Here is a 19,619-nt window from a genome sequence, read left to right as displayed (position 1 = left end):
GGTTCCAGTTTCTCCCTATCATTGCCAACACCTGTTTTGCTTTCTTATCTTATTAGTATAGCCATCCTAGTAGGTGTGAAGTGATATCTCATTGTAGTTTTGATTCACGTTTCCATAATGACGTGATGTTCAATATCTTTTTATGTGCTTATTGGCCATTTTTGTATCTTCTTTGGAAAAATATTTATTCAAATTATTGCCCATTTTAAAACTAAATTATTTGTCTGTTTATTATTGACTTGTAAGAGTTACTTGTGTATTTCGTATTCAAGTCTCTCACCAGATATATGGTTTTCATATATTTTCTCCCATTCTGTGGGCTTTTTTTTTTCTCTCTTCATGATATCATTTGAAACACAAAATTTTTTAAGAATAGTTTTTAGTGGATTCCTTAGGATTTTCTAAATGCAGGGGAGAAAAAAGATCATGTCATCTGCAAATAGAGATAATTCCTTCCTCTCCAATCTGAAAGTTTTTATGTCTTTTAGTTGCTTAATTGTTCTGATTAGAACTTCTAATACTGTACAATGTCAAATAAAAGTGGTAAGAATTGATGCCCTTGTCTTGTTCTTCACCTTATGGGGAAAGCACTCAGTTTTCACCATTAAATATGATATTGGTTGTAAGTTTTTCATATATGATCTTCATGGTCTTTGTTAAGGAATTTCCTTTCTATTCCTAGTTTGGATTTTCTCAAATGCTTTTTCCTGCATCTATGTGTTGTTTTTTTTTTTCCTTTAGTCTAATAATATGGTATATTACATTGATTAATTTTTGTACATTGAGCCAACCTTACGTTCCTGGGGTAAAGCTCATTTGGTAATGGTGTATGATCCTTTTTATATGTTGCTGGATTCTTACTGAGATTTAGTTGCTTTTCTTGAGTGAATATTTCCTCACTTGCTTTGTGTACTAAGACAATTTCCAAGGACTTTAAATTTTTGTATTTTATAATTTTCACTAAATTGTTGTTTTGCCAGGGATAGGGTCCACCAAACTCCTTATTCTGTCATTGTGAAAGATTTTATTTCATTCTTTCCCATTGTCATATAGTATTAAATTGTATAAATAATATACTAAAAAATAGTGTTCTATTCTATGGATATTTGATTTGTTTCCAGTTGTTTTGGTTATTATGAATTTGCTGTTCATTATCTACGGAAACAAATGTGCAAGAGTTCTTTAGGGTATAAATATACACACTTACTAGTTCTAGGGTATGTACAACTTCAGTTTTATTGGGTAATGTCATAGTACCCAACTGTAAGTTGTGGTAGTAAGAGTTCTTGACATTACTTATCTTCCCAACATGGGCTGTCAGACTTAAATTTTACCAATGTGGTGGGTATAAAATGGTATTGTGTTGTAATTTTGTTTTACATATTTGAACACTACCGAGGTCAAGCATTTCTTTATACATTTATTCTAATTAATGCTTTCATTTCTGTTTTTATATCTACATAAACACACTTACTGTATTTTTCTATTGGACTATTTGGATTTATTGATCTGTGTTTTCCAATTTGGAGGTCTTGTTTAAGAAATCCTTTCCTACACCAAAGTCACAAATATATACTCACACATTTGCTTCTAAAATATAAGCTTTAAAATTTGGTTTTCACATTAAATTCCTTAAGCCATCTAGAATTATTTTTTGGACATGATGTGAGTTAGGAATTAATTTCTTTTTTTGTTTGCTTTATTGTTTCCCTGTAGGGATATAGGGATAATCAATTTTCTCAGTAAAAGTTATTCAATAATCTTTTTTTTTTTTACTCACTGATCTGCAATACCAGCTTTGTCATATAGCAAGTTTACATATATACCTAGATCTCTTTCTAGACCCTTTATCATACCCAGTTGGTCTGTTTGTCTATCCTTGAACCAAATATGATAATATATAAATTATTATAACTTCATAATAAAGTCTTAATAATCCGGTAGGACAAGTTCCTCAGTCTGGTCCTTCCCTAAAATTGATTTAGCTATTCAAATGAGATTTTTATAAATTATAAAATCATGTTATCACATTCCAGCAAAAATCCTTTTAAATTATGATTCTAATTACATTGACTCTTTATACTGAGTTTGGGATAATTGAATCTTCCTACATGTGAATATATATTTCTCTCAACTTACGTATTTAAAACATAATTTAGTAAAGTTTTAAATTTTATTTTTTTGCTTTTAGAAATATTTTGATTAAGTTTCTTCCTAAGCATTTTGCATTTCTGTTCTTTTTCTAAGTTGTACCTTTTTTAGTCCATTTTCTAGCTCTTTGTTAAAAGTTAAGAATGTCATTGATTTTTATACATTGATCTTTTATCTATTAACTTTGCTAAACTCCCTTATTAATTCTACTAATCAGTCTGTTTTGGTTTTCTAGGTAAACAATTATGCCATCTGGACTTAGATTCACTTTTTTTCTTTTTCAATCCTTACACATTTTATTTCTTTTTTTTCTCTCTCTCTTATTGTACTCATATTTACTAAAAGTGATGACAGTGGACATCTCTCCTTTGTTCCTGATTTTAAGAAGAATTCTTTTAACTTTCATTATCAAGCATGATCTTTGCTGTGAAATATTTGTATTCTTTTTCAATTTAGAAAGTTCCCTTCTGTTCCCAGTTTTCCAGCTGATTATTAGCAAGGGGTAAAACTGGGGTTCTCAGACAATTTTCCTCCTTTAATCCGTCAATGTGGTGAATTACCTATTTTTTCTAACATTGAACCAATCATACATTCCTGACGTAAAATCAGCTGTCATGATTTATTGTCATTTTTATTTATTTCTAGATTTTATTTGCTAGTATTTTTATTTCATCCACATTCATGAGTGTGATTGACCTGTAATTTTCATTTCTCGTATTGTCTTTCTGTCTGGATATTTTATCAAGTTTATGCCAACTTCATGAAATTAGAGAATTTTCTCTCTTTTTTTGTTCTTTGGAAACATTTGTATATGTTTGTAATTACTTAGCCCCACGGTGTTTGTTAGAGTTTTCCAACATAACTTTCTAAGAAAACTTAAAATTTTTGACTCTGTTTTTTAATGATTGATGAACATTTGCATTTTATATTTCTTTTAATCCTTCATGTAAGGAATATTTTTCCCAGAATTTGTCCATTATGCCAAAATTTTTAAATTTTATTTCTATAAAATTGTTCATAGTATTTTCTTATTTTTTAAAGTTCTGTTCCCTATGCAGTTGTGATCCTTTTCATTCTTATTATCCTTATTATTTTGTATTCCCTTTTTTTCTTGATTATTCTTGCTAGGTGTTAGTCAACCTTATTATACTTTTCAGAAATCTGTTCTTTTCAAAGATCTGTTAGCTCTGCTGATCTTCTTTAGTCTGTCTTCTCGGCTTCATTAATTTATGCTCTTATCTTCTTTATTCTACTTTTTTGGTGTTAGTTTTGTTGTTGTTCTTACTTCCTAAATTGAATACTTGGCTCATTAATTTTCAGCCTTTCTTATTTTCGAATATAAGCATTTAAGTCTATAAATTTATTTTTAAGTTCCACTTTAATAACATCCTTCAAATTGTTTAAGCAGTATTTTCAATATCATTCAGCTCTAAGAAATTTTTATCTTCCATTGTGATTCATTTAAAATTTTCTAATCACAACAGGTGTTTAAAGTTATTTTGATTTGTACTGAAATTCTTTTGGGTTCAGAGGAAGCTATCTTTCTAATCACTCATCAAGAATAACCTTGCAAATAAACAAATGGGACCTAATGAAACTTAAAAGCTTTTGCACAGCAAAGGAAACCATAAACAAGACCAAAAGACAACCCTCAGAATGGGAGAAAATATTTGCAAATGAAGCAACTGACAAAGGATTAATCTCCAAGATTTACAAGCAGCTCATGCAGCTCAATAACAAAAAAACAAACAACCCAATCCAAAAATGGGCAGAAGACCTAAATAGACATTTCTCCAAAGAAGATATACAGATTGCCAACAGACACATGAAAGAATGCTCAACATCATTAATCATTAGAGAAATGCAAATCAAAACTACAGTGAGGTATCATCTCACACCGGTCAGAATGGCCATCATCAAAAAATCTAGAAACAATAAATGCTGGAGAGGGTGTGGAGAAAAGGGAACACTCTTGCACTGTTGGTGGGAATGTAAATTGATACAGCCACTATGGAGAACAGTATGGAGGTTCCTTAAAAAACTAAAAATAGAACTACCATACGACCCAGCAATCCCACTCCTGGGCATATACCCTGAGAAAACCATAATTCAGAAAGAGTCATGTACCAAAATATTCATTGCAGCTCTGTTTACAATAGCCAGGACATGGAAGCAACCTAGGTGTCCATCATCGGATGAATGGATAAAGAAGATGTGGCACATATATACAATGGAATATTACTCAGCCATAAAAAGAAATGAAATGGAGGTATTTGTAATGAGGTGGATGGAGTTAGAGTCTGTCATACAGAGTGAAGTAAGTCAGAAAGAGAAAAAGAAATACAGTATGCTAACACATACATATGGAATCTAAGGGAAAAAAAAAAAATCATGAAGAACCTAGTGGCAAGACGGGAATAAAGACACAGACCTACTAGAGAATGGACTTGAGGATATGGGGAGGGGGAGGGGTGAGATGTGACAGGGTGAGAGAGTGTCATGGACATATATACACTACCAAATGTAAAATAGATAGCTAGTGGGAAGCAGCCACATAGCACAGGGAGATCAGCTCGGTGCTTTGTGACCACCTAGAGGGGTGGGATAGGGAGGGTGGGAGGGAGGGAGATGCAAGAGGGAAGAGATATGGGAACATATGTATATGTATAACTGATTCACTTTGTTATAAACAGAAACTAACACACCTTGTAAAGCAATTATACTTCAATAAAGATGTTTAAAAAAAAAAAAAAAAGAATAACCTTGTAGGAAATTCATTTCCTTTGCCCTTAAAGACCTCTGGTGTTCTCCCTCAGTGCTGCTTCCCTTGGCCTTTTCTATCACTCATAGGCTGGATGACATTCCACTCCACTCCACTTCTGGCTTCTCTAATTCCCGTCTCACTGTTAAGAGCATCTGTAGCCACGAATGTCTTGAGGTCCTCACAGGTGTGTGTCGTTTCCACAAGCTCTGAGCTTTCCTCTACTGTCCACTGTCTCCATCACAGTCAGAGGCTGCAAGCCAGAGCCCTGCCTAAGAATCCCTGGGCTTAATCCTGATGATCTGCAACCTTAATGGGTTGTACCTCCAATCATTTTATCCTTTGAAAAGTTTTTCATCCAGTTGTGTTTTTGTCCATCTCCCTATCATGACTTCCTGTCTTGGGTCCTGATGAGCTCAACCTAACTTCCCTCTTGCTAGTTTCATATATAGTTTGAAATGCCCGCCCACCCCTTTGCTCCCCACCCCTCCACCTGCCCCTTATCCCTCTACACACCATACTTTTCAGTTTAACTTATTTTCCATGGCTGCTCACTGGCCACATGCTTTCTGTGTTTCCATCTTTAGCCTTGGTCCTAGGTTTCCACAGTTTGTTCTTTGTAGTTCTCCACACCCACAATCCTTTATTCTCTTATTCTTTCCCTTTGTTTCTATTCCTTTATTCTACATGGAAACTAAATGCTACAATCTTAATTTTTTCAAAAAATTCTAGTTCTTACTATTAGGATGTGCTAAGCACTACTTAAGCACTTTAAAAATACTAACTCAGCTAATATTTGTTACTATTCCAGGGATAGATTCTATTACTATCACCCCCTTTTTATAACTGCAGTAACTGAGGTAAAGAAGGGTAAATAAATTGTCCAAGAAGAAACAGCTATTTAGTGGTGGCACTGAGATTTGGACCCAAGTAGGCTGATTCTGATAACCCTGATCTCACGTGCTACTCCACGGTCCTCTGATGAAGCCCTGTCTTGCCACTACTCAGAATTGTTCTCTTCCTCCCCTGAGTTCCCACTGAACCTTCTTTGTCCTGCTACCGTAGCACTTAAAGGAGACTGGCTTTCTTGTACGTTAATTTAGTGTATATCTCCTTCTCAAGGTCCTATGCTCCCCAGGGTAGAGAATGTTCTTGTTTTTCCATTCCCAGAACCAACTGTCAGGTTGTGCACAGAGTAACCATTCAAAAAGTGCTTATTGAGTAAAGGAAGGCCTTTAATCAAGAGGCCACTCAGAATGAAGCAACAGTACAGGGGAAAGGGCACAGGACTTTGATTCAGGAAAACCGAGTTAAAACTCTGGCTCTGGTATTTGATAGCTATATGACCTTGGGCAAGTCACTTTGCCTCCCTACCCTCGGCTCTCTGAATGAAAAATAGGAATAAGGTCATCTAATTCATGTGAGCTCAGTATTTGACTCAACATATATTTTACATGAATTATTATATTCTTCATCACCTATTATTCCCTTTCTTTAGACTACAGGTCCATGAGTCACTCCCACAATCTTTCCCCCGTAATTTTACACACCTCTATCCTTTCACTTAGACTCACTTCTTCATCTTTTTCTCTTATAATTTCATTGTATGTGCTGTAAGTCCTTAAACATTTGAGAAGCAGTAACTATTTCTATATTGCCCATTGTTGTGCTGGACTGTGCGGTAGTCACCTTGGTTAGGTGAGGAGCTAGGATCTCTTTCTGTCTTGGTAGCTGGTTAGAGTCGGCCAAAGGAGAAACTTGCATGAGATTTGGGAGGCAAACTGAAGCAGCAGTCAGTGTTGTCAGAAAGTCTTTTTCACAATCAGACACTGTCGTGGAAGGATGCAGAGAAGCCCAGCGGGTCCTAGCCTGTCCCAACTCTGCTTTGCTCCACATCCAGTCATTTCCTGCCCACGCTGGCCAGGCTGCTGAACGGACCAACCCCAGATGCTCCATACAGAGGCAATCGTGCTCCCCTTTCTCAGTCTCTCTTCAGAAACAGGATGTGCTTAGCTTCTTGGATTTCCCTGCAAGCTCCAAATTGTCCACACATGCCAATGTCTAGGTAAACTGATTAGGGACTCAGTCTCTAATATCCCAACTGCTCCTTTCCAGACCTTTGCTTCCCCAGCTCCTCTCACATTTTAACAAAGTCTAGATACATGCAGTATCTCCAGTTTGTCGTGTGTGTGTGTGTGTGGCGGGGAGGGGGGGGGCGTGGTGGGAACAGAGAGAGACAGAGACCTGGCATATAGTAGGTATCCAATAAATACTTGTTAAATTAATGAATAAATGAATGAATGTGAATATATATACTGATTTAATTCCCCTATAAGACTGTTTGACCCCTAAGATCAAGGACTACATCTAAAGACTCTTTAAATATCTTTTACAGTACTAAGTTAGTATTTGTTAATTTTCAAAATGGCACATGGAAGAACCAAAAACAATGATGAACCCCAATAAAAAGATAGAAGGGACAAGCAAACACAGTTTGTAGACTTTTGTGTGACACAGTTGAGCTCCAAGGAAATACAGCTAAATACTATAGGTTCAAATAAAAACACAGGGTGACTCAGACCTTGAAAAAATGATTACTCCATAAAGTTAATGTGGGATATGATTAAGCCAAGCAACGATTATTATGAGAGATCCTCCGTTATTTCTGTTTTCCAAATAATCTGGAAATAAATTTTATGTGTTTCATATATAGATAGATTTCATGTCTTAAGAGTCAAATTATGTCTCCTTTTTCTTATATTGTTCTTCTATCAGTGGAAGAAAGAAATCTGTAATAGGAAAATGTGGTACATTGACTGAAAATTATACATGTTATAAATCTTTTGCAAATTCTGCTCTAAGACTTCACTGTGGTCTTTCCTTTCTCTCTTTTTTTCTTAACTGCAATCATATCCACCCAGATGTTTGATCCCTGAACAAGTGTGATGTGTTCAAGATGTACACTTCATTAAATGAGGATTTAACAGGAGCACTGGTGTGTGATTTTCCTTTTTGAACTACATAGAAAAGAGAAAGCCAAAACCTATGGTAATGTGACATTTAAGTTGCAAATTCAAACTGAAAAAAAAATTAGGAAATGCAAAAGTTATGGTTGTCATAGCAATTCTAGCTAAACCTCAGTATGCAAGTGTATTTCCTGAAACTCATTTATACTGTAGAATCTTTTATATTATAATAGCATATATTTTAATGTTACATGGTTCATGATTCCTACTAGCATATGCATTTATATGAACACAAAACAAGCTCTTTTTTGTTTATATATTTTGCTATAGTAGTTCACATACTAAAAGCTGAATCTAAAAACTGCTCCTAAATTCATGCTAAAATTTTAAATTCTGGGTAGAGTTTGTTTACTATGTCTTCCTTTCCCATCACCAGAACATGGTGTTTGGAGTAATGCATTCAACAATGTATGAGATGATCTCATTTGGCTTCTTCAGTATTCACGTCGAAGCCCTCTTGACTTGAAAATGCAACATTAAAGAATGTACAGAATGCTGGATTCTTTAATCCCAATTGACTTTTTCATCATTTCTACATACCACATTACGCATTGCATGCCAGGTGCTTTAAAGCCCCTTTCAGCCTGGAAATACTATGATTCTCCCAACTTACAGACTGCTTGCTCAAAAAACACCCCATCACTTCTCCAACCATTGTTCCACTATCCCCTATGAATACTTTTGAAATATCATTTATTTTTGTAAGACAAGACAAAATTGAAGCATCCCTCAGGCAACAAATAATAGCATACATATCGTATCTTTTTTTTCTCCACTAAAAGTTGTGTTTTACTTAGGGCAAAACTTGATAGAAAAGCCAAGATTTTTATGAATAACTTGAAGGCAAATTATTATAGCTCACACCTTTAGAGCTTCAAAGCATGTCAGCCAAGAAAGTACATAACTCTATACAATTTTCAGTATGTTCTATCGAACAAATCTAAAAGGGAAAGGTCTTTTCAATTTCCCTGTTACTTTTAAGCATTATTCTAATTAAACATTCCCCTTTTCTAAAGGGAGATAGCAGGGCCAGGTGCTCTCAGCTTAAATCAAATCCAGCCAGCCTGCAGTTGACCTTGACATCCTGTTCATTCATATCATTTTCCTCAGTATAGATAGTGCTGTGTTTACTCATCTCTCTCCCAAGTAGAACCCAGTGTTCAGACCTTATCCTGTTCCTCTATTTTGCACACCATTGCATCCTGGGCACTTCCCAAGGGGAAGCACTACATAGTAAATGCAGATATGTATTTTTGGAATGAGTTAATTAATGATTTATAGCCTACTAAGCCTTCGTCTCCCCAGCATGGATGCTATTATTAAATTCAGGGTAGGCACTCAGTAAATTTTTGGTGAAGGAAAGAGCGTAAGAAAGCTTCTAGTAGAACTCTGAGGTGAGCAGAAAAGTTCTTTAAGACATCCAGGAGAGGAATATTGCTCCAAAGGAAATCACAGACATCAGCGACCACCAGCATGTTTGCTATTTTAGAGTGTAATATATTTGGCATTGGATTCTGAGTCCTTGGTGCCTTATACCAAAATATTCATGGAAACAGCTAAATAAAATGTTTTCCTGTGGAGTGTTTTGCAAGTCTCAACCCATATCTGGCAGTCAAAACCCACTTGGATGTTGAGAAATGCTGTTCTGTTGCATCCAGGTGTTTGGCTGCATCAGAGCCATTTTGTTTTCATCTGCCCTGCATTCTTACCTGGTGACACAGTCCACAGATTGAAAAAGCACACCAGGCAGAGACCATAATGACTTACCATTGTTCAAAAGAGCCTTGGGCCAAAAGTCACCATTTCATAAATGGTCTGCAAGCATTTGAAAATCAGGAGATAAGGACATATTAAGAAAACTGTTTCCACTTGGTAGGAGACTAGGGAGTCAAGGTAGGAGGTGGAGATAGGTGGGGAGTTTATTCTTCTTCCTTTCAAAAGCGTCCATACTTTGCTCCATTCTAAGTCTGTGATAAACACACTGGATACTTCTGATATTCCTCTGTGGTTCTTTGTTCATCACAAGTATTAACACATTTGATCCACACAACACTATTACAACTGTCCAGTGATACTGCTATTTGCTTAGCCAGTATCCATTTCCCCCTTTCTTCCATGTAAATAATACCATAATTTTGTTTGGGAGTGGCAATGTGGCCAGCTAAATTAGTAAAATCCCCAGCCTTCCTTTACATGGTAAATGTGATGCAGTTCTGTCCAATGAGATAGAAACAGAAGTTTTAGAAGAGGCTTGCATCATCATATAATAAGTTGGAACAAGCCAAGAGAAGACATTTTTGCTTTACCTCTTTCTCTTTTCCCCCTTTCATATTCTGCCTGGAATATGAATATCTGCAGGTGTGAAACCATCTTGAGACCATGAGAATAAAAGTTACATATTTGTTCCACACATTAAGGATGGTGACACAAAGCTAAGGAAAAAATCTGATGGCCTCTTGGAGCCATTGTTCCAGCCCTGGACTGCCTACTCCTGAATTATTACCCTAGAAAAATAACCACTATTTGAATAAGCCATTGAACTCACATTTGTCTTGTGCAGCTGAATCTAATCCCCACTGATAGAGGTAGGGACTATTTAAATCCGTATGTTTCTAGTGAGGAAACAAGACACAAGGAGATTTAGTAACTTGGCCAAGGTCTCTCAGGCAGGAAGTGGAGGGACTAGGATAAGCACCCAGGCCAATTGCTCCTGGACCTTTGCTTCCAGCATTCTGACCTGAGCTCTCGCTTTCTCACTCACTCTCTCTCTCTCTCTCTCTGTTTGGTTCCTACAGATCGTCAGGACCTTTGCACGTTCTTCAAACCCTGCACCAGTCATCCCACATCCCTGGTTCCAACAAAGAAAAAGGCAATGTCCACAACAGGCTTCACAGCATTCAGGCTTGGCTTCACAGCATTCAGGCTTAAGATAGAGAAAACTATTTCAGAAAGAAATTACTCATGATATTTTTCTCTAAGAAACACATGAAAGCTTTAAACAAAGTCCTAAACTAATAGGCTGCAAATCTGTCTTGCAATGGGCTCGTGAGGAATGAACTGCAAATTAATGAAAAACTCTTTCATTTCTAAGGGCTAAATCACTATCATTAAGACAGTAGTTCCAAGGGGGCACCTGGAGAGCTGTGACTTAGTCGTCGATCTTCAACCATCATGCTCTCAGCCTTTTCTCTCCTAGCAAAGTTTTAAGCGGACATGCATAGGTTCTGCCTCTTGATATAAATTGTTTTAATTGCTTGTTAAAATTGGAAAGGTACAACCATGAAAAGCGAGGAGAATGCAAATTTTCTGTTAGCAGCCTGTCTTCCAGGAAATACCCCAACAAGTTGAGTACCCTTGGAGATGTAACTTTATCAAATAGAACACAGAAGGGAGAAATGGACAGTATGTCTAAGATCTGGAAGTAGTAGTTAATCCACCCACTGACCCTAAGAAACATTCCAGAGAGTGGTCATTTGGCTATATGAATGACAGCCTTTACAATGCAAAATGCTTTTCTATTCAAATAGAAATTTTCGGAGCCCTAGGATTAAGTTCCAGATGATTTTGTCAGAAGGGCCTTAGAGCAGCATTTCCCAGAGGGTATAATGGTCAAATTTAGGAAATACCATATTTTGTAGACATTTACAATGTACATTAGCATATTAAAGGCTTTGAAGGTTTCTGCAATACAGTGACAGGTTGGATATTATTCAATATATTTAAATATATTTGAGGAAAATATTAACCTACACAGAAACTGAGAACATCACGTCTTTACCTTGTCAGGTTAATGCTTACGTGAATACTTTAATAATCCTCCTCCACACCCCCCCATCCCATTCATAAAGCCCTTAGCTATGCAGAAAGTTTGAATCAATTATATACAGTCAATCCTAATTCTTTGCAGATTCAATATGCACGAATCTGCCTATTTGCCAAAACTTATTTGTAACTCCCAAGTCAATACTCCTGGTGCTTTTGTGGTCATTTGCAGACATATGCAGAGAGGCAAAAAAAATTGTCTCCCAATGCATGTGTTCCCAGCTGAGGGGAACAGGGCAAGGCTTTGCCTTCTCGTTTCAGCTCTCATACTGCAACAAGTGACCTTTTCACAGTACATTTAGTGCCACATTTTTTTTTTTTTTGCATTTTTTGTGCTTTGTTTCTTGATGAGTTAGTTGTTTAAAATAGCCCCTATGTGTAGTGCTGAAGTGTGAGCTAGCGTTCCTAAGAGCAAGAAGGCTGTGATGTGCCTACAGAGAAAATGTGTCAGATAAGCTTCATTCAGGCATGAGTTATCATGCTGTTGGCCAATATATAATATATAAGCATGTATGTATATAATAATATGCATATATACTGGGTTCCGTAAGATGGTATGGAAAAACCCAAACGAACTTTTTGGCCAACCCAATGTAATGGTTATGAATCCATAATTTATCTTAAATAAGGTGTCCTTAAATAGAAACACACATAAAACAAGGCTATGTGTAGACTGGTTGACAAAAATGTTGTGACTAGAAGCTCACACAAACCTGGCCCTGCATTTCTCCTATGAGCAATGCTTCAGTTTTGGCCAACTCAGTGTTCAGGACAGCTTTATAGAACCTAACTACCACAGACAACAAGAATCGATTTTATCTTGTCAAACTTAATCAATTTAAAAACTGTCTTCAACACATAAGCACAAGTAACTGATAAGAAAAGTTTATATATGATGCTATTCATCTTCAAGGCATTTTAATATAAGACAAGCAGTGATAGAAACAAAAATATATAAAAACATTTACTGAGTCCTCACTATGTGCCAGGCACTATTTCAGATCTTTCACATGTATTAGCTCAAAGAATCCTTCGAATGACCTGTGAAGCAGGAACACTTTCTTGCCTATATTTTACCTGAGGAAACTGAGACACAGGGAAGCTAAGCAACCTGCCCACAGGTGCCCAGTCAGGACGCAGCAGGGCTGGGATTTAACCCAGGCTGCCTCCAAAGCCGTGCTCGTAAACGAGTTACATGGGCTGTGTGGAGAGAGGTAGGCGGCAAGATGCATTTTGATCCAGAACTCAGACGGAATACATCAAAAACATTATGTTCAGCATGATAAACGCCTGCTTGAGGGTGGTAAATAATACTGGAATTGTTTCAACTGAAGAGATTCCAGTGGCAGTCACGGCATCAGATGCTGGAGGATACTATGGCTCAAGGTGGTGCTTTCTTTGTTTTGGGTTCTGAAATTTAAAGCACTTCAATTTAGGGCAAATTTAGATCAGACTAGCTTTGGAGCAATAGAAGACCCTGTGGATGAAGGGCCATTGGCAAAGTCTTTTTAATTGCTGCTACTGTTCTCCCTTAAACACTTCACCTGCACAGAAACTTGATGGGAGATTCGTGGCAATCAGAGCCGGGGCAGGCAGGGTGTAAAGAGTAAGGAATAGAAAGGAATGGGCTTTGGAGTGGGTGATTGGGGAGAGGTGGATAAACATGGAAGAAGAAAAAACTTAAACCGTAAGAATGAAAAAGCTTCACTATTTCAGTGAAGCTTTTTATGGCCAATTTAGAATCCACTTCTCTCCCACCCCACCTAATAAACTTCTGTCTGTTCTTCAAAATTTAATGAAAACCTATGTGCTAATTAGTCTCCATGTGTCATCGCCCACCCAGCTCCGTCGTTCTCCCTTTTCTGCTAGGCCTCTGTGGGCTGTGTACACCTCCTGGCTGCTGGCCTCAGCTAGTGCAGAGAAGATGGGAGGAGAGAGAGCTCAGAGCAGTTCCTCCCTACCCCCTGGCTGAACAAGTCATCCCAGTTTGCCTGGGACTTTCTGGTTTCAGCAGAATCCCCCATCCCATCCCGGGAAACCCTTCAGTTCCAGGTACACTGGTACAGTTGGCCACCCTACCTACTTCTCCCTACTTGGGCACAATGTCTCTGAGTGTCTCCATCCTTCCATGACCACAGCTCTTATCAGGGGAGCCCTCCTCCATGCCTCCATGTTTTAAGTCTCACTGGGTCCTAGTTAATGCATTTCCTTACCTCATCCCTTTGACCTGCAGCTGGAATCTAGGTGCCACACTCCCCACTTGTTCGTTCCCCAAAGCCTGCCCAACCTTCACCTTCCTTTCACGAAAGTCTCCATCTGAACCGTCCAGAGTGGATTCTATTTCTGCCATCACAATGAATGAGGCTACTCTCATGACTTTATTCAGAATTCACATCCCATCTCCTTTCCTTCCCCTCCCAGAGACCTCCCATAACACTGGAGATGCCCCTGTATTCTGCCTGGTCTTGGCAACACTTGTTTGCATATCATCTCTTTGTGGGTAGAGACTGTGCCCAGTAGTCCTCTGTAGCCCTCACGGCATTTAGCGCAGAGCTGGACATCATGTGCCCAGTCATTGGTTGAGGAGTGGGCGGCTGAGAGCACGAGTGAACCACCCTACAATGGCCTTGTGTCGAGCACCTCACTGCCTGCTGCTTTAACTCCTGCGCCACTCTTTAGTTTGTAGTTTTGACTAGGTTGAGATGTTTTCTTCCAAATCTCTGATGTGGCACAATAAAGGTATGAATTAAAGTTTAAAAGACTATACTTATTGTGGTGGACAGAATAATGGTACCCCAGAGATGTCATGTCCTAATCCTCAGAACCTGTGAAAATGTTAGGCTTAGTGGCAAAGGAAAATTAAGGTTGCTAATCAGGCAACCTTGAGATGGGAGGAGCATCCCGGATAACACAGGTGGGCCCAATGTGATCACATGGTCCTTAAAAGCAAAAGAGAGAAGCAGCAGGAGAGTCAGTGTCAGAGGCTGAGTGAGCTTTGAAGGTGTTATGCTGCTGGCTTTGAAGATGGAAGAAGGGGCCACATGGCAGGGGATGTGGACAGCTTCTAGAAACTGGGAGACGTAAGGAAACGGGTCCTCCCCCAGAGCCTCCAGAAAGAAAGCTGCCCTGCTGACCCCTTGATTTCAACCCACTGAGACCCATTGCAGACTTCTGACCTGACGTCCAGAACTGTAAGGTAACTAATTTGTACTTTAAGCCACTAAGTTTATGGTAATTTGTTACAGGAGCAGTAGAAAACAGTCAGGAGCCAAAAAGTAATTGTGTTCTTTTAATACGGATATTTGGTTGATTTCCTAGCCAAGTCTTGTAGAATTAAAAAACTAGTTAAACTTTCTTATCATTTGATTCATGTCTTAACTCTACAGTGTGATTTTTATAAGTATAAATTCATAGTCTTTTTTGAAGAAAGTTTAGAAACATCTGATGAATGTTAGAGTTGGATCATCGGCTTTGTAGAAAGTTGAAAACTGCTTGTTCCTTATTTTCTGATCCACGAATGGCTACCTAGGATCTCTCTTACAGATCTTTCCACTTTGGCCTCTGTGATTTTCCCTCCTGTAGCTCATCCACAGTTAATTTGTTGATTAAGTCGTTGACTGAATAATCCTGAGTTTTCAGACTGCAGGATGAAGTCCTGATGACACTCAGCTAAACTCAACACACACACTGGCCACTCATGCTCGCCTCCCCCTTCCAAAGAAATTTTATCTTAGGCTTTCTGGCCATAGACAGTGCTAAACATCCTACAGCAAAGAATTACCTGTCCAAAATATCAATGATGCCGAGGTAGAGAAACCCTGGTCTCCATGGTTTACTGATTCCTTTATTACTTACTTCATGCATCATTTTAAAACCAAATATTTGCTGAATATCTACTGTGCTCTAGACCCTACATAAAATTTTATTTTAGAGAACTTATAGCCTTGTTTGTGAAGAAGTCACATTAACAGTTATAGTTAAGAGCAATGGTGTAATCACTAGAATATGAGCTCTGTGAGGTCAGGGAACCACTTTACTGACGTATCCCTGGCACCTTGCAAGTTCTCAAAAAATACTTGTTATTTGAATGAAGTATTTTATGTGGAGAGAGATGCACAAGAGTCTAGGGAACCCAGAAAGAGGATTTCTATCCTGAACTAAGAGGGTCAGAATAAGCATCCTGGAGAAGATTGTCCAGGCAAAAGAGGGGGATGGGGTGGTGGAGGGGTAGGAATGGTCATGAGGGATAAAGAGAGGTGATTTCGGACGGATCAGTTTGGGCACCATGGTAGGACAACATGCGGTCTTGTTACTTAGCTTTTCACGTGTGTGTTCATGTCCTATCTCTCTAGTTCCTGTTGTAAGCAGTTTGAGCATTGGGATTGTGTCTAATCCTGTAGCAGAGTGTATCGCCTCCCTTCTTCAGCAGTGCCAGAGCAGTGTCTTGCACACAGCAGGTGATTAATACGTGATTGTTTATTAACCAGTATAATTCACTATAAGAAGATATAAACAACAGCACCTCCAAATACATTATGGTCTACATGCATATTTACAAATATAGCTTATCCTATGAAATAGGTGAGTTCTAAAAAAATGTATGTACGTTAAATTTTGTAAATTTTAAATTCCAGCAAATAGCCTAAAAAGTAAAGAAATCATAATTTATTGGGTAATGCACAATATTTTTGTAATGGTGAAATTTGCCCCCATGTCCTGGATCTGTTTTTTGTGTATAATTTAGCTGTGGTATATCCAGAACGGTAAGCTTTAAGATGGAAAAGAAGCATGAGCAAAGCCTCAGGCTGTGAGACAGTATTCAGCAGCCTAATTCATACCTATATCTTGAGTTCCAGAAGGAAAGAGGGAGACTGAAAGGGTATTTGAGGAAATAATGGTTGGACAATTTTCAAAATTTGATGAAGACTAAACCCACCCGTCCAAGAATCTCAATGAAACCTAAGCAGGATAAGCACAAAAACAAACAAATAACCTAAGTACAGTAGTATTAAAATCAAATTGTGGAAAACCAGTAATAAAGAGTCTTGAGTATTCTACTTTTAGCTGCTGGTCCTCAGTTTTCTTTCATCTGTAAAATGGGTCTAATATCCATTTTGGTTTTTTCTAATAGTGGAGGCAGGTATGTAGAGTAAACAACATGTATTTAAGACCCCCATGATGTGGTGATTCTTAACAAAGGCTCAAGAACAGCGTCCCAAACTCAGCTTAAGGAGTCTCTGGCAGGTTACTTAAGCTCTCTGTGCCTTGGTTTTCTCATTGGTAAGACAGGATTATAACAATCCTACCTATAGGGATGTGAGGGTTAAATGAGGTGATGACTATAAGATACAATAATGCCTGAAAATAGCTAGTGTTCAATAAATGTCAGCTTCTATTTAATGAGAAGCAAACAACCACGTTCTAGCACTAAAGTGATGTGTTTCCAGAAGGAATGCTAAGCACAGTGTTTTTCTCAGTGCAGCTCAGGTTTAGGCACTGAGGCAGACTTGCACGGCACATAGGACCGGCTAGAACTGTGTTCCTGTGGCTGTGTTCCTGAGGTTCATCCGCAGGCTGCGCCTACAACATCCCAAAGCACGGACCCAGCTCCAGGCTCCTTGGGTAGAGAAAGTGCTGTGCTTTGGTAAAGGAAAGAATCAAGCATCTCCTTGGCGAGTGAACTTGCAAGTCCAGGCAGAATCTAGTTTCCCTTAGGATCTCCTGAAAAATTATCTATTTTTGCAACCAGCAAATCTTTAAAAATAGAATAGTCTTTTAATAAAAAGTTCTTTTTTCCCCCAAAGAGTAAAAAAGGAATTTAAAAACTATAATATTAATGCTGAAATAAAAAGTAAAACACTATCCCCTGGAACTTTTATAATCACTTTTGTCTCTGCCAGCTTTCATGAGCTTCAGAATTGTAGGTTTGATTTGAGTTGTCAGTCAGTATTCATCCATTGGGGTAAAATGTCCCACGTAAACAAACACACAGATAAAAGAGGGTCAGCATTGCTCTTTGCACAAGAAAAAATGACTGCCGATTCACATAAAGGGAGATCTGTCCATCATTCTGTCACCAAGATCCATCTTGCTTTGTTGGATTTGGCATCTTAATAAAGCCCTTTTATCTTAAAAAGACTAGGGTCTAGTTCAGCAAGACCTTGCTTAGGGTGTCATTTTGAACTTATACCATTTCATATCGTCATGGGGCAAAGGGGTTTGGATCGACATCTTGCTTCCCGCCGATTTTATTGACAACATTGAGAATGTCATCTCTGAGGAGTGAAAGTTAAGTGCATTATTGACAACATGTAAATAAGAGAAGATTAGTGCCTTTCCTGGTGAAATAAAAACGACCTCACTTTCAAACAAGACTGTTTGAAACTGACTGCTCATGACTGTATACAACTGACACTTGGAGTTATTCTATCTTCCCCTAAAGTATAGGCAAACTGTCTTAGTCAAGGTTCTCTTGGTTGCAGGTAATTGACAGCAACTGAAATTTACTTGAGGGGAAAAAATGCAACTATTGGAAAGTTACTGAGTTCCCTTCCAGAATTCAGGAGAGACTGGGCCTGTCAAGTCACTGCAACCGGAACCGGAAAGGGAACGGGAATCCAGCTGTCCCTCTCTCAGCTCCTTGTCTCCGCTTCTCTGTGTCTCTGTTCTTCTGTCTCTACTGAGCAATTTTTAAAAAATTTTTTTATTGAAGTAGAGTTGATTTACAATGTTATGTTAGTTTTAGGTGTACAGCAAAGTCATTCAGTTATATATATCTATATATGTATATATAGATTTTTTCAGATTCTTTTCCATTATGGTTTATCACAGGATACTTAGTATAGTTCCCTGTGCTATACAGTAGGTCCTTATTGTTTATCTATTTTACACAGATATCTATTTGTGTATCTGCTAATCCCAAACTCCTAATTTATTCCTCCCCACCTTCCCCTTTGGTAATAAGTTTGTTTTCTATGTCTGTGAGTCTGTTTCTGTTCTGTAAATAAGTTCATTTGTATCATATTTTAGATTTCACATATTAGTGATATCATATGATATTTGTCTTTCTCTTTCTGACTTACTTCACTTAGTATGATAATCTCTAGGTCCATCCGTGTTGCTACAAGTGGGATTATTTCATTCTTTTTTATGACTGAGTAATATTCCATTGTATATATGTATCACATCTTCTTTATCTATTCATCTGTTGATGGACATTTAAGTTGCTTCCATGTCTTGGCTATTGTAAATAGTGCTGCGATGAACATTGAGGTGCATGTGTCATTTCAAATTAGTTTTTGTCATTTCCAGATATCTGCCCAGGAATGGGCTTGCTGGATCATATGGTAACTCTATTTTTAGTTTTTTAAGGAATCTCCTTACTGTTCTTTTCTGAGCAATTTTTCACCATCTCCTTGCCCACATGGCAGAAAGTGTCCAACCTACAGCTCCCTCAGTTACATTCAGTTGGTCACGTCCACAGGTAGAAATGAATGAGTTATCTCTGAATCCCAGCTCTGAGTTACTAGGAGTCAAACCTTCCTAGTGAGCTCAGATCAGATGTCCTCTGGTGGTCTAATAAGCATGGTCAGTGTGGGTACATAGTCTGGGGGACAGGATGTGTGACACAACATGGATATCTGAGCTCCATTTCTGTGAGCAATTAGTCGGCTGTAGACTGAAAAAAATGCACAACCTAAAAATTGAGAATTATATTTTGTTTGGTGGACAAAACTGAGGACTTAAGCCTGGGATGCAGCCTCTCAGATTGCTCTGAGGGACTGCTCGGGAGAGGTAAGGGAGGAGCTGGGATATATAGGAGTTTTTGCAACAAAGACTAACTAGGTAGTTGGAACTTC

Source organism: Eubalaena glacialis, chromosome 9, assembly GCF_028564815.1.
Source record: "Eubalaena glacialis isolate mEubGla1 chromosome 9, mEubGla1.1.hap2.+ XY, whole genome shotgun sequence".
NCBI classification, from domain to species: Eukaryota; Metazoa; Chordata; class Mammalia; order Artiodactyla; family Balaenidae; genus Eubalaena; species Eubalaena glacialis.
The sequence above is the reverse complement of the archived record's forward strand: the minus strand, read 5'-3'. Positions refer to the sequence as shown.